Raw genomic sequence first — 12,400 nt, 5'->3', positions numbered from 1 at the left:
CCTATTATGTCTTTACAGCTTTGATATCTATCTATTTATCTGTTTCGTCGTTACTTTTGCCCACTTGGACCTAGTGGGGAGATTGGTGGAGTCGACGGCCGAGCCCACTGGGAACTATAGAAGATAGTTCTCACCCCACTCTATTTCCAGGGCTAGGTACAGGTTTGCCGGGCGAGGACCGCGGCAGGGCCATCGCGCCCGACCAGTGAGGACTATTGGTAGAGTAGTAGCTTTCCTTTTGCATTAGCACACCTATGTATTTGAGAGAGATTCATGTAGGTGAGGACTTTGGAGGGCTATGTACTTGAGAGTATGTATTCATTTTGAGGAAAATGTGAATGTAAAAGAATGTGATATAATTAGATGCAATTAATGTAATAGTTAGTAAAAATTCTCTTTATTTCACTTGTGTTATCTTGTGGATTACTTGCTATTCGTTGTTGGCACTGTTTGTGCCCCGTTGATTGTGTACTTATAGAATTTAAAATTCTGGGTAAATTCTTGTACTCGATTTGTTGTTAAGCCTTAGGCGGACAGGGGAGGTGCTGTCCGTTCGGCATCCATTCGCCGCGCCCGAACCGTGCCAAATTGGTAGGGGTTTCAGGGCGGGTGTAAGGTACTGGACTTCTAAAATCATGAAGTTACGGTGTACATTTGGTTGGAGAGCCATTTGAATAGTTCCGGTGAAGTTCGGTGAAGTTCGGGAGCAATCGGGCGTTTCGGTGCGCGTAGGCGCGAAAACGAAACCCGAAAGGCTATATTGGACCATGAGCTAAATCCGGCATTAGCATGGATGGAAAGATGATGAAAACATGCTTGAAAACATGTATGGAGAGTCTCGGTTCGATTTGAAGTGAATCGGAGGTCAAACGAGCGAAAACGAGTGAAAACGGACGAAAATGCTGAAAATTTGGCTAAGTCCTTGAGGCTGGGCTGGAATGCATACGGGGACGGGTCCCTCAGCCAGGGACCGGTCTCTAAGGGACCGGTCCCTCATCCAAGGACGGGTCCCCGTAGCCCGAAAATGCCCAGTTCGGGCTGTTGCAAGAAGAGACTTGTTGGGGGGTTTCTATGCAATTGTTGCATGGGTTAAGTGTATAGAGAGGATTAAAACCTCTCTCTCTCTCTCTTTCCCTCACCGTTTCAACCCCAACACCATCCCTCTCTCTCTCTAACAACGAAAAAGAAAAGAAGAAGAGAAAGAAGAGAAAGAAGAGAAGAAGAAGAAGATGGAGAAGATGGAGATGGAGGCTAGGAGAAAGAGCTTCCTTCCCATCATCTTCTTCCTCACCTTGGAGCAAACCTAGAGAGGTAAGCTTCTAGGTCTTTAATGGTAACTTCTTAGGGTTTGGTTTATACCCTCTAAGGATGGTTTGGATGGAATCCTAGCATGCTAAATAAGTGGGAAATACCCAATTCTTGATTCGATTTGGAGTATTTTGCGCTCAAAATGGGGTTTTTGTAAATAGATGGGTTTGATCTCATTTACACCTCTGTAAACCTAATTGATAGGTAAACGAACGCGTTGGCGAAGTCGGTTCAGCCATTTGTCAAGCCGTTATAAAGATATTGAAGAAACAGGCGATTTAGCTTCGTTTCCGCCTGGAGGGCCGAGGCGACGTCGTAAGGTCATGAAAATGGACTGGTGGCACCGTGATACATAACTGCAGACCTATAATTTTTGGGGCTACGAAGCGGAGCACTGTTGTGACGCAGTTGCAATATTGGGCCGTGCCGGATACGGGTGCCGCGGGAGACCGATTGCAAGTGTCGACAAGCAATCGGAACGCAAGTTAAGGTGGGTTGTGCTTACCGAAGCGACTAGGTTGCCTTTATGTCTAAGAAAGCTAAGAATTCATGTTGATGCATATACATGTAATTGAGGCATGTAGCTTGTCACGCCCCGAGACCGCTACCAATTTGGTCCGGCCCGGGCGCGTCGAACAGACGCCGAACGGACAGGACCTCCCCTGTCCGCCAAAGGCAACCAACAGATCATGTATAAGAATTTACCTAGGAATCAATTCATAAATACACGATCAAGAAGCACCACTAGTGCAACAACCAAGAGCAAGATACGAGTATAGAAAATATACAAGTACATAAGAGAGAAGATATAATCTATTACACCCATTGGCTCAATACATTTAAGTACATCTTTTACATTCATCCAAAAACATAAGTACAAGCACTCAACCTCACCCTATACATCATCTACTCTCAAATACAAAAGGGTGACGGCTAATGCAAAAAGGGAGGTAGCTAATGCGACTAGAACGCCGGGCCCTTACCGCGATCCTCACGCTCACCGGGGACACCCGAACTGGAACCTGTAGTAAAATGGGGGTGAGAACTAACTTCCTTAGTTCCCAGTGGGTTCGGCCGCCGACTCCGCCGATCTCCCCACTAGGTCCAAGCGGGCACAAGTAGATATACCAATAGATAGATAATAAGAAAAGCTGTAAATAACAAGAATAAAACTACTCTACTATGCCCAATCATAATATATGATGCATGTACAATGAAATAGGTAAGCAGCTAACCGGTTATCATGTCCAAAGATAAAGCTATTCACTCGATTGTTTACCTCATTTACTTGTTCATCAATCTCGTGGCTTACCCGAAGGCTCGCCTACAGCTCACTAGCCATCTCGAAGGTAGGGAGGGTCAACTCGCACTACGAACCGAGACCGTCTGGCGAGGTCAAATAGGCAAATCCCTTGGGACCCAAGATAGGCAATCCCACGTGACCAACATCCGGAGCGCACTACTTGTGTGGGGCTTCCATCACAAGATTTAGAAACAGACCGTAAGCATGATCCAATCCTCGTCTCGAGAATACCCTATCCTCTAGGGTTACAATCATCATATAGTCCATAGGCTTCACATACGCTACGACTCATATGTGTCATTTGTTCTTTGCTTACTATCAACTAAATGCCACTCGTCCATTGTTTACTATCGACTAGATGCCACTCGTTCTTTGTTTAACATTAGACCAACCATTGAGCCCATCACTTTCTCTGCACTATAGGATTCACAAGTCTCGACCCAATCCTTATCAATCCACTATGTCAAATATCCAATACATGCTACGATATCATCAAGGAAGGCATAAGGAAAGGCAATGCATAATCATCCTATAATGCAATAATACAAGATGCAAGGGTCGACATGTACTAAGACATAGAAGGGAGCCCGATTGCTTCGGGATGGACACCACCCACCTCTTGGCGATGCCGCGACAACAGAAAACTCGACGTTGGGGTTCTTATATGCCGCTTCAACTCCTCGGGGCGAAGCGAGCCCTCGAGTACCCGATTCGGCGATAACTCTGCACTCGCTCGTCGGATCGGCAAACCGTCTTCGCCGACGCGTTCAGAGACCTAGCAATTAGGTTTACAACCTATTAGGATAGATCAAAACCCTAAATTTCCCAAAATCCCAATCCGTGCCCTAGAATGGTGACGAGAGGGAAATCCATGGTGCGAGCTTCGATTTTGAGCTCGAACCATCTGTTTATTCCCAATAGGTTCAATTTGAACCAATTCTAAACCATAAAAACCCAAAACCCTAGAATTACCATTAGAGGGTTAGAAGCTTACCTCTAACCTAAGCTCCAAGCTTGCCCTAGGTTGAAGGAGAGAGGGAAGAAGATGATCTTCTCCTTCTTCTTGATCTTCTCCTTCTCTTTCTTCTCTTTCTTCTCTTTCCTTTCCTTCTTCTTCTTCTTCTTCTCTTTCTTCTCTTTCTAGAGAGAGAGAGGGAAAGAGTGAGAGAGTTAGAGAGCAATGAGGGAAAGAGAGGGATCCCCCACCTCTATTAAAGGCCATTTTGCAGTTAGCTCCCTCAACTTTTCATTCCTTGAAACAGCCCTCCCTGGGCCATTTTCGCAGTGAGGGACCGGTCCCAGCTCGGGAAGACCGGTCCCCGAAGGCTGCCATTTCGGGCAGAGGGGTTTTCGCGTTCGGGAACCGGTCCTTACCTGAGAGACCGGTCCCCGGGAGACCGGTCCTTGTCCGAGAGACCGGTTCCCGAAAGCTGAGTTTTCGGGACTTAGCCAATTTTCGGCTATTTTCATGGGGCCAACGTTCGGGAACCGGTCCCTGCCCACCAGGGACCGGTCTCATCAGAGACCTCCACAACCCAGCCTGATGGGACCGGTCCCTCCCTGCCAGGGACCGGTCCCCGAGAGCATTTCTGCTCCAGTGCAAGTTTTGCACTGGTGCTCTCGCGGACCTCTCCTTAATGCACTTTATGCATTACAAACACCTTCGGACTTTCCGAAGCCTACGCACTCGACGAATAGTCGATTCTGGTCGAAGTCTAATCCTCGAGTTTCGAGAATTCACTTCCTTACATAGCTAATGCTAATTAGTGCATGTTGGTAATATGATGCAAATACTAAGTAAATGCATATAAAAGATATAGAGATCGTAGAATGCATAATGAGCAAGTACATAATGCTAGATAATTGCATAGATGCATGATTAGCATTGTGAGATTATGTATGCATGTGAACTTGGTTGATAACTCTAAATTGAGTAAAGAACATGACATTGGAAATAGGAACGTGAAAACCATAGAATACTCGATGGGACAACTAGGGTGTCGAATAGATCGAGTGGCATCTAACTTAGTGTTAAAGAATATAGGTCGTGAGTGGACCTAGAATCAAATAGATCAAGTGGCATCTAACCTAGTGTTAGTAAACATAGGTTAAACAGGAATGATATCGAACCTAGTGTTGATAAACATAGGTCGGACATAGTGATGTTGAACCTAGTGTCAGTGAACATAGGTTGAACTAGTAAGCTAGAGTTTTGTACCTAGGTTGCGAAATAGTAAACCTAGAGTGGCTTTGAACCTAGGTTGTTGAGTATAGTGGTAGCAGCCACTAGGATGTTCTAGGTCAACAGCATAGGATTGGTTATGGACCCTCGACCTGTGGAAGTAGATTCCGGAATCCCAGGACCTGTGATGACCTTGGTATCAAGGCTAGGGTGTGTGCGACGACTTCGCCGCCGAGGTTGATACCAAGGATGGATTGGGGGTGAATGTGCAGAGATCACCGCCCGGGGCTTGAACCATTGTCGTGGCATGTGCGACGATTTCGCCGCCGGATGGTTAAGCCAGTTTGTGGATTATGCCGCCAGATTGACTTGAGCCATTGTTCGGTGAGGTGCGATTCATTCGCCGCCAGATGGCCAAGTCAAGGGACTTGAACCAGTGTTCGGCATGTGCGACGACATCGCCGCCAGCTGGTTAAGTCTTAGAGGGCGGCCAGTGCGCGGACTATCCGCGGATGATTGACTTGAGGCCGAGTCGGGTGGTTAGCTTGATTAGGTTAATAGAAACCTTATAAGCTAGTGATAAAGGTAAGAGCTAAGGTAATAGAGACCTTGGAGGCAAGTTGAACTTGAGTTGTAAACTAAGGTAGTAGAACCTTAGAGGCTAAATGACATGAGCTAATTAAAATTAGTAAAGTTGAACGTAGAATCAATAGATCTACAAGTTGTTGCGTAATGCTCATATTGCATATTGTGAGGCATGTTATCTGTTAGTTGTATAGTAACATGATAATATATATATATATATCTATAGATGTTTTTGGACTAACATGATTGCAGTGCCTCCTTGGACCTTTTAGTCGAGCTTTTCCCTTGGGTGGCCGTACCCACTGGGAACCATGGAGTTGGTTCTCACCCCACGTTGTTTTGGGGTGTTACAGGTTCGCACGTGAGCGGCGCGTCGGCGCGAGGAAAGGGCGTAGCTCCATAGATAGCGCCCTACCCAGAGAACAGAGCTAGCAGTACCTCGTCGACATAGCTTAGGGGTATGGGGAATGAAAAGAACACAATGTATCAACTTGTAAATAAATTTGTAATAACTAGATTGTATTTGGAAGAAGTCAAATGAGAATTGTGATGTAAAACCAATGAATGTGAATGTATGTAATAACATAGGATGTGTTTTGTTGTTGATACCTTCTTTATGCAATCTGTTTGTTGAGTACTGTTCCTGGTTGGAACCTTTGTATTGTATTGATTGCGATGCCTTGAATGTACAGGGGAGACTCTGTCCGTAATACAGGGGAAACCCTGTCCATTCGGCGCTGTCGGCGCCGCGACCTCGGCCAAATAGGTGGGTGGTCGCGGGTCGTGACAGCGGGGGCATGACAACAAGGATGGTAATCTCTGATAGGTTCCCCCTGATGACAACGGGGTGGAGGTCGAGGAGGCCGAGGTTGCAAAGATGATGATTTAGAAATAAGCGGTGGAGAAGGAGAAAGGAGAGGAAGGAGATGCCAATGTTCTCCTCTTTTTTTTCTCATTTTTGTTTCTCCAATAAATAGAATAAAAATGTTGCACCATGTAGCTATGTATTGTACTTTTTGATAGGTGCAAAAAATATAGAAAATTTTAACATACTGTCAAATAATATAGTATATAGTCAAGTAATATAATACTGAAAATTATGTTACACTATGTGATTTTGTATATTGCACTACTTGATAGTATATTGTACTATTTTTGCGGTCTGTTGTACTAATCAATTAGTGCAACATATAATCAAATAGCACAATTTTTTTTAATGGATAAAGAATAAAAAAATAAAAAATAAAGGAGGAGGACATTGGCATTTCCTTTCTCCCTCTTCTCATTTTTTTCTCCCTTCCTTTTCTGATACGATCCTATCATATCAGAGGGGGTAAACAATCACTTCGAGGGGATCGAACCTCCTAAAAAGAGAGATATTAGAGAGATAGAGATAGATAAAGGAGAAGGGAATGAGAGGGAAGATAGAACAAGACGGTTAATTTCTTCTTATTATTCCAAACCCTAGAAAATACACTTTTATATAAGCTAACCCTAATTACACTTTATTGGAAATAACTAAAATATCCTAATATAATAATATATATTTCTATAATTAGAAAATTCTAATCTAGAAATATATTATTCCACCGCCCTCGAAAGCCACCTTGTCCTCAAGGTGGAAAATCCTCAATCTCGTCTATTCCCTTTAGATTAGGTTCGGTCTCGATCAAAATTAGTTGCTCTGATTTGCATCGATGTCCGGGACTATATTTCTTATTACAGTTGTAGCAAAGGCCCTGATCTCTTCTTGCTTTTGCTTCAGCCTGTGTAAGGCATTTTATGGGAGGAAGCGCTTTGGTAGATGTTGGCGTCGAGGAAGCAGACAAAAGGAAAGGCTTTATAATGCGATGCTGAGCAGTTGTCATGCCCCGCGACCGCCTATTTGGTCGGTTCGGGTACGTCCACAGACGCCGAACGGACAGCACCTCTCCTGTCCACCCAAGGCTCCACCCATATGTATAACCATAGCAATTCAAACAAGAAGAATGCGAGTATACATGGTTTGCACGAGGGCAAACAACAAGAAGTAGTGAAAGCACTAAAGCTACTACATACAACCATAAATGTCATTTGATTTAATACAACCAAATACAAGTAAACCACATATATTACATTCATTTCCTTTTCCTTTCATTCATATACATCACATGATACATCCAACCAAAACATATGGATTACAATCTTTATACATCATTGTTCAACATAGCAAAAGTTGAACCTGTACATGGTATGACTATACTCCGGTAGCCGCTAACTAAGGCGCAATACCCTTGCCTCGATCCTCGACCGCTCCGCTCGCGCTAGGATCTGCAAGGTTAGTGGTGTGAGAACTAAAAGAAGTTTCCAGTGGGTTTGGCCGCCGACCCCGTCGACTCGCTCACTAGGTCTATTCAGGCATATGTAAGTGAAGAATAGATAGATAGCAAACCAAACTAATGCTATTACAATGCTTGCAAAAAAAAACTGGGTCAACAAGTAATATGATCATAAGTATGATGATAATAATGCATGCATGCCTCACCCAATTAACCCAGTTAACACATGGTTAACCCCAAAACTCACAACTATAATCCCTGTCGATCGGGGAGAATACCGCTACAACCCGAGGGACCGTCTTCTGGTGAGAATACCACTACACCCAGTGGTGACAACACCGGAGCACACCGCTTAAGGGGGAGCTACCGCCCTCAAGCCAAGACCCAATGTGAGTATGATCCATTCCTCAATTTTGAGGATGTATAGCCAAACTTGCCATTCTTGCTACAATGCCACAATGCTCTTAAGGTTTTGCCTTGCCTAGCATATCATGTCCTCGGTGCCAATCATACCCGCTAATGTCAATGTCACCTTTGTTTACTATTGTCATAGTCCATGTCCATATCACACATTCATAGGGTTCCAATACACATGGTCCAATATGTCATTTATATGTTCTCCTATCTAGAAGCATACAATTGATTCCCAACCATCAATACATGTCACATAACCCTACGATGCATGAACACTACAATACACATATATGCTCAAAGGGGCGACAAAGAGATAATGAGAAATTCAGTGATTTCGGATAGTACCACCCACTTTGTAGGGATGCCGAGAAGCTACAGTTCAAGTCTTGCAATTTATAGCCGCCAATTTCTCTCGACTGTGGCAAAACGAAGCCAGAATGGGGATTTTCCCCAATTTCTTCGCGTAGATTCAACGGATCCTCGAACTAAGTCTCCCAACGCGTCAGATTATCCACCAATTAGGGCTACAAGAGATCAAACCTAACTTAGATCTCATGGTTTACAAATCCCTAATACAATCATAGGTTTTACCACAACCTCATAATACTCATTAATCATGGATATTAATGAACCAACCAACCACAATAACTCCTAGAAACATAAGCTAGAAGAAATTACAACCAAACCCTAGCTCAAAGTTATGAAAGCTCACCTTAGGTTCTTAGCTTTCCTTCAACACTTGCACAATAGCTAACTCCACCCTCAACTTAGCCTTCTTCTCCACCAAGACCTCTCTCTTGGCTCAAACCCTAGTGGGAGAATGAGAGAAAGAGAGAGAGAAGAGTTTTAGAGAGAGAAAGAGAAACCTCTCTTGATGTTGGGTTGTGAGGAAATGAGAGCTAAACACCAAGCCCTCACTTATATACACTCACACACACACAATGCACATAGCCCCCTCACCAAACAGGGCAGGCCAACTTGGGCAATTTTCGCGTACGAGGTCCGGACTCTGCACAGGGTCCGAACCCCGAGAACATTTCTAGTAGGAAACTAGCTGAAAATTTTCCAGCTTGCTTTCCCATGTCCATAGACCCTACACAAGTCATTCCAAAGCATTTGGAATACTTTACGGACCATTCTAACATGTCTGATTCCACGCTTCGGTCAATTTGACGGAAGTTCGGTATAACTCGTCGGGAATTCGATATGTTACAGCAGTCAACTTCTCTTCCTGTAGACGAGCAAGACCAATGGTGGCTGATATAGAAGTTGGTCGGAAGGCTCGAACATCATGCTTTAGGTCCTCTCTCAGTCCAATAACAAAGCAAAATATGAAAAATGCCTCGGTTAGTCCTGAAGTGTGATTTGCAAGCATTTCAAATCAAGCTTGATAGTCACGTACACTCTGAATAGGTCCTTGTTATAATTTTGATAGTTCCCCCATATAGTCCTCATACATGGTTAGACCAAAACGAGTGCAAAAGGCTTCTACGAAGTCCGCCCAAGCTACGACTTCACGGCTCTTCTCAAACCATTGAAATGCTTCCTTCTCCATATGGTAAGAAGCAAAGGGAACCTTTTGCACGTCCAGTATTTGATTAAACTTAAAGAATTGCTCCGCCCGATACACCAATCTAGTTGGATTCTTTCCATCAAACCGCGGAAACTCCAAGCGTGTGATGCAAGGTTGCACCACTATATGATTTTCTATAGGAGAAATCAATGTTCCCTCCTTAATAGGAGTTGGGAGTAAGGGCTGATTTTTGTTGAAACTCGAGATAGATATATCTTCAAATGGCGTATGCGGCCGCAGATCTATCTTCGTGCTCATAGCAATGATCAAAATTTTGAGATCATTAACATACTTGCCAATGAGCTTTATCTCGGTCTCTAGTTTGTTGAGTCGACCATCGACATTGGAAAACAGAGCATTCATCTCTTTTTTTCTTACGAATTCCCCGTCCATCTCTTCAGAAAATTTTTTTGTGCTCTAGTCAACACCAAACAAGGCTCTGATACTAATTGATACGATCTTATTGTATTAGAGGGGATAAACGATCACTTCAAGGGGATCAAACCTCCTAAAAAGGGAGATATTAGAGAGATAGATAAAGGAGAAGGGAATGAGAGGAAAGATAGAACAAGACGGCTAATTTCTTCTTATTATTCTAAACCCTAGAAGATACATTTTTATTTCTATATAAGCTAACCCTATTACACTTTATTGAAAATAACTAAAATATCCTAATATAATAATATATATTTTCGTAATTAGAAAATCCTAATCTAGAAACATATCATCTTCTTTTTCGTCTAGCTTCGGCACACTGCTGCCTTGAACTGCGCCGCTACCCATATTCTCACTTTCATGATTCGTGCCACATTTGAGCTTGCGTCGCCATCGTCAGTGGCAACAGAGATGTTTATGAGATAGGGAGAGGAGCGTGACAGCAAGGTGCAGGCGATGGAGAAGGAGGAGAGAGAAAAAGCGAGAGGAGAAAGAAAAAAGAAGAAAGAAAGAAAGAAAGAAGAGAGAGAATATGAGTGTTTGATTAGTTTTTTAAAAATATTGTTAGAATGGGTAAAATCGAAAAGACGGTCTGATTTTGCAAAAATATAAAACTGGTGAATTTTTTATGCAAAACGGCTTTAAAGCTTTTTGCTCTTTATGCGTTTTATTTATTGGTAAGAAAAATATATACCTACATTGACTTTTCTGTCAAGCCTGGATGAAAAAAATATAATAACAAAACTGAATTAATATACATCCACTAATTTAAACTAAAATATAACAAATTAAAATTGATGACTAAGCTATAAGCGATACAATAGTTAGGAAAAGATGGGTGAAAGTTGTCCAAAATTGAAGCGGTTGTTTTGGCATTTTACTTTTAACTGCATGTAAAAATAAATATATTGTATTTTGATCGATACATTTGTATCAAATCACTACAGTTGAAATTACAATCAAATTGGTGAAGAACATGATCATCCAATTTAATATAAAAGGCTAAATTACAGAAAATCCCCTTGTAATAACCCGCTTTTTCACTTTCCCTCCCTGACATTTAAAAAACTACACTTTGCCCCCCTGTAAAATAAAAAATGTGCACTTCACCCCCTGCCGTTAGGGTTTCGTTAAAAAATATATTTTTATGCTGAAAATACCCCTTCGCCATCTCCCTGTTGCTTCGACTCCCTCCGGCTCGCCACCTCGCCGTCGCCTCGCCGCCTCGCCGCCTAGCCGCCTCGTCGTCCTCCACTGCCTTGCCCTCACTCACATCCCCTTCGCCGTCCTCCGTCGCCTCGCCTTCGCCTTCTTTGCCCTTCTCCTATTGTCGCCCACCTCGGTTTTCTCCTACTGTTGCCGAAATCGAGGGCGGCGAGGGTGCAGGAGGAGAAGGGGAGCAGGTGGAGAAGGAAATGGAGAGAAATCGCGGCCGATTGAGGTGGGAATCGCGGCCGAACGAAGGGACGGCTGAAAAAGATGGGGAAGAAGACGGCAATGGCGAGGGGCAAAATGGTCATTTTATACACCGTAACCCTCCGTGAACATTTTTCATTTTATAGGGGGGCAAAGTGTAGGTTTTTAAATGTCAGGGGGGGAAAGTGAAAAAGCGGGTTATTACAGGAGGTTTTTTGTAATTTAGCCAAAAAATAAAGAGGAGGCATGATATTCTAATTGAAGAAAATGTGGCTGCGAAAATTCGAACTATATAAAATATGAAAATAAAGACAAGACATGATATTCTAATTGAAGAAAATGTGGCAGCTGTAAAAATTCTAACTATATTTTTAGTGAAACATTATATGTCTACTTATATTGCATTTGTAAGAACTTGGCATCGTATGCTTCTGAAAGTAGCATGCATACTTTTTAACTTTTCTGCTCCGAATAAATGTCTGAAATTTATTATTTAGTAGTGATAAAAAATGTTGCGGATCTAAAAATTGAAAATATATACTTTGGAAATTAAGTGCTCTTGTAATTGAGCTAATAGTTTTTAATTAAGTCTAATGAGACAGCCGTTGAACAATCTCAGTAGCAAGCGGCAAACGTTCCGAGTTAGAAAGTAAACAAATTAATTAATAGGAGAGAGAGAAAGCTGCCACTCGTCTCGGTCTACGCCCATTTGAAACAAATTTACCGGGTTATATATATATAAATATATAAATAAATAATGCAGCAGCCCCAATCCATCATAACTCTCTCTCTCTCTGACTCGCTGCTCTCGTCGCCTCCATCCTTGCTTCAGTCCCACGGAAAACGAAGAGAGAAAGGAAAAGAGG

This window comes from Ananas comosus, linkage group 21 (genome assembly GCF_001540865.1).
Source record: "Ananas comosus cultivar F153 linkage group 21, ASM154086v1, whole genome shotgun sequence".
NCBI classification, from domain to species: Eukaryota; Viridiplantae; Streptophyta; class Magnoliopsida; order Poales; family Bromeliaceae; genus Ananas; species Ananas comosus.
Note: the sequence above shows the minus strand (reverse complement) of the source record.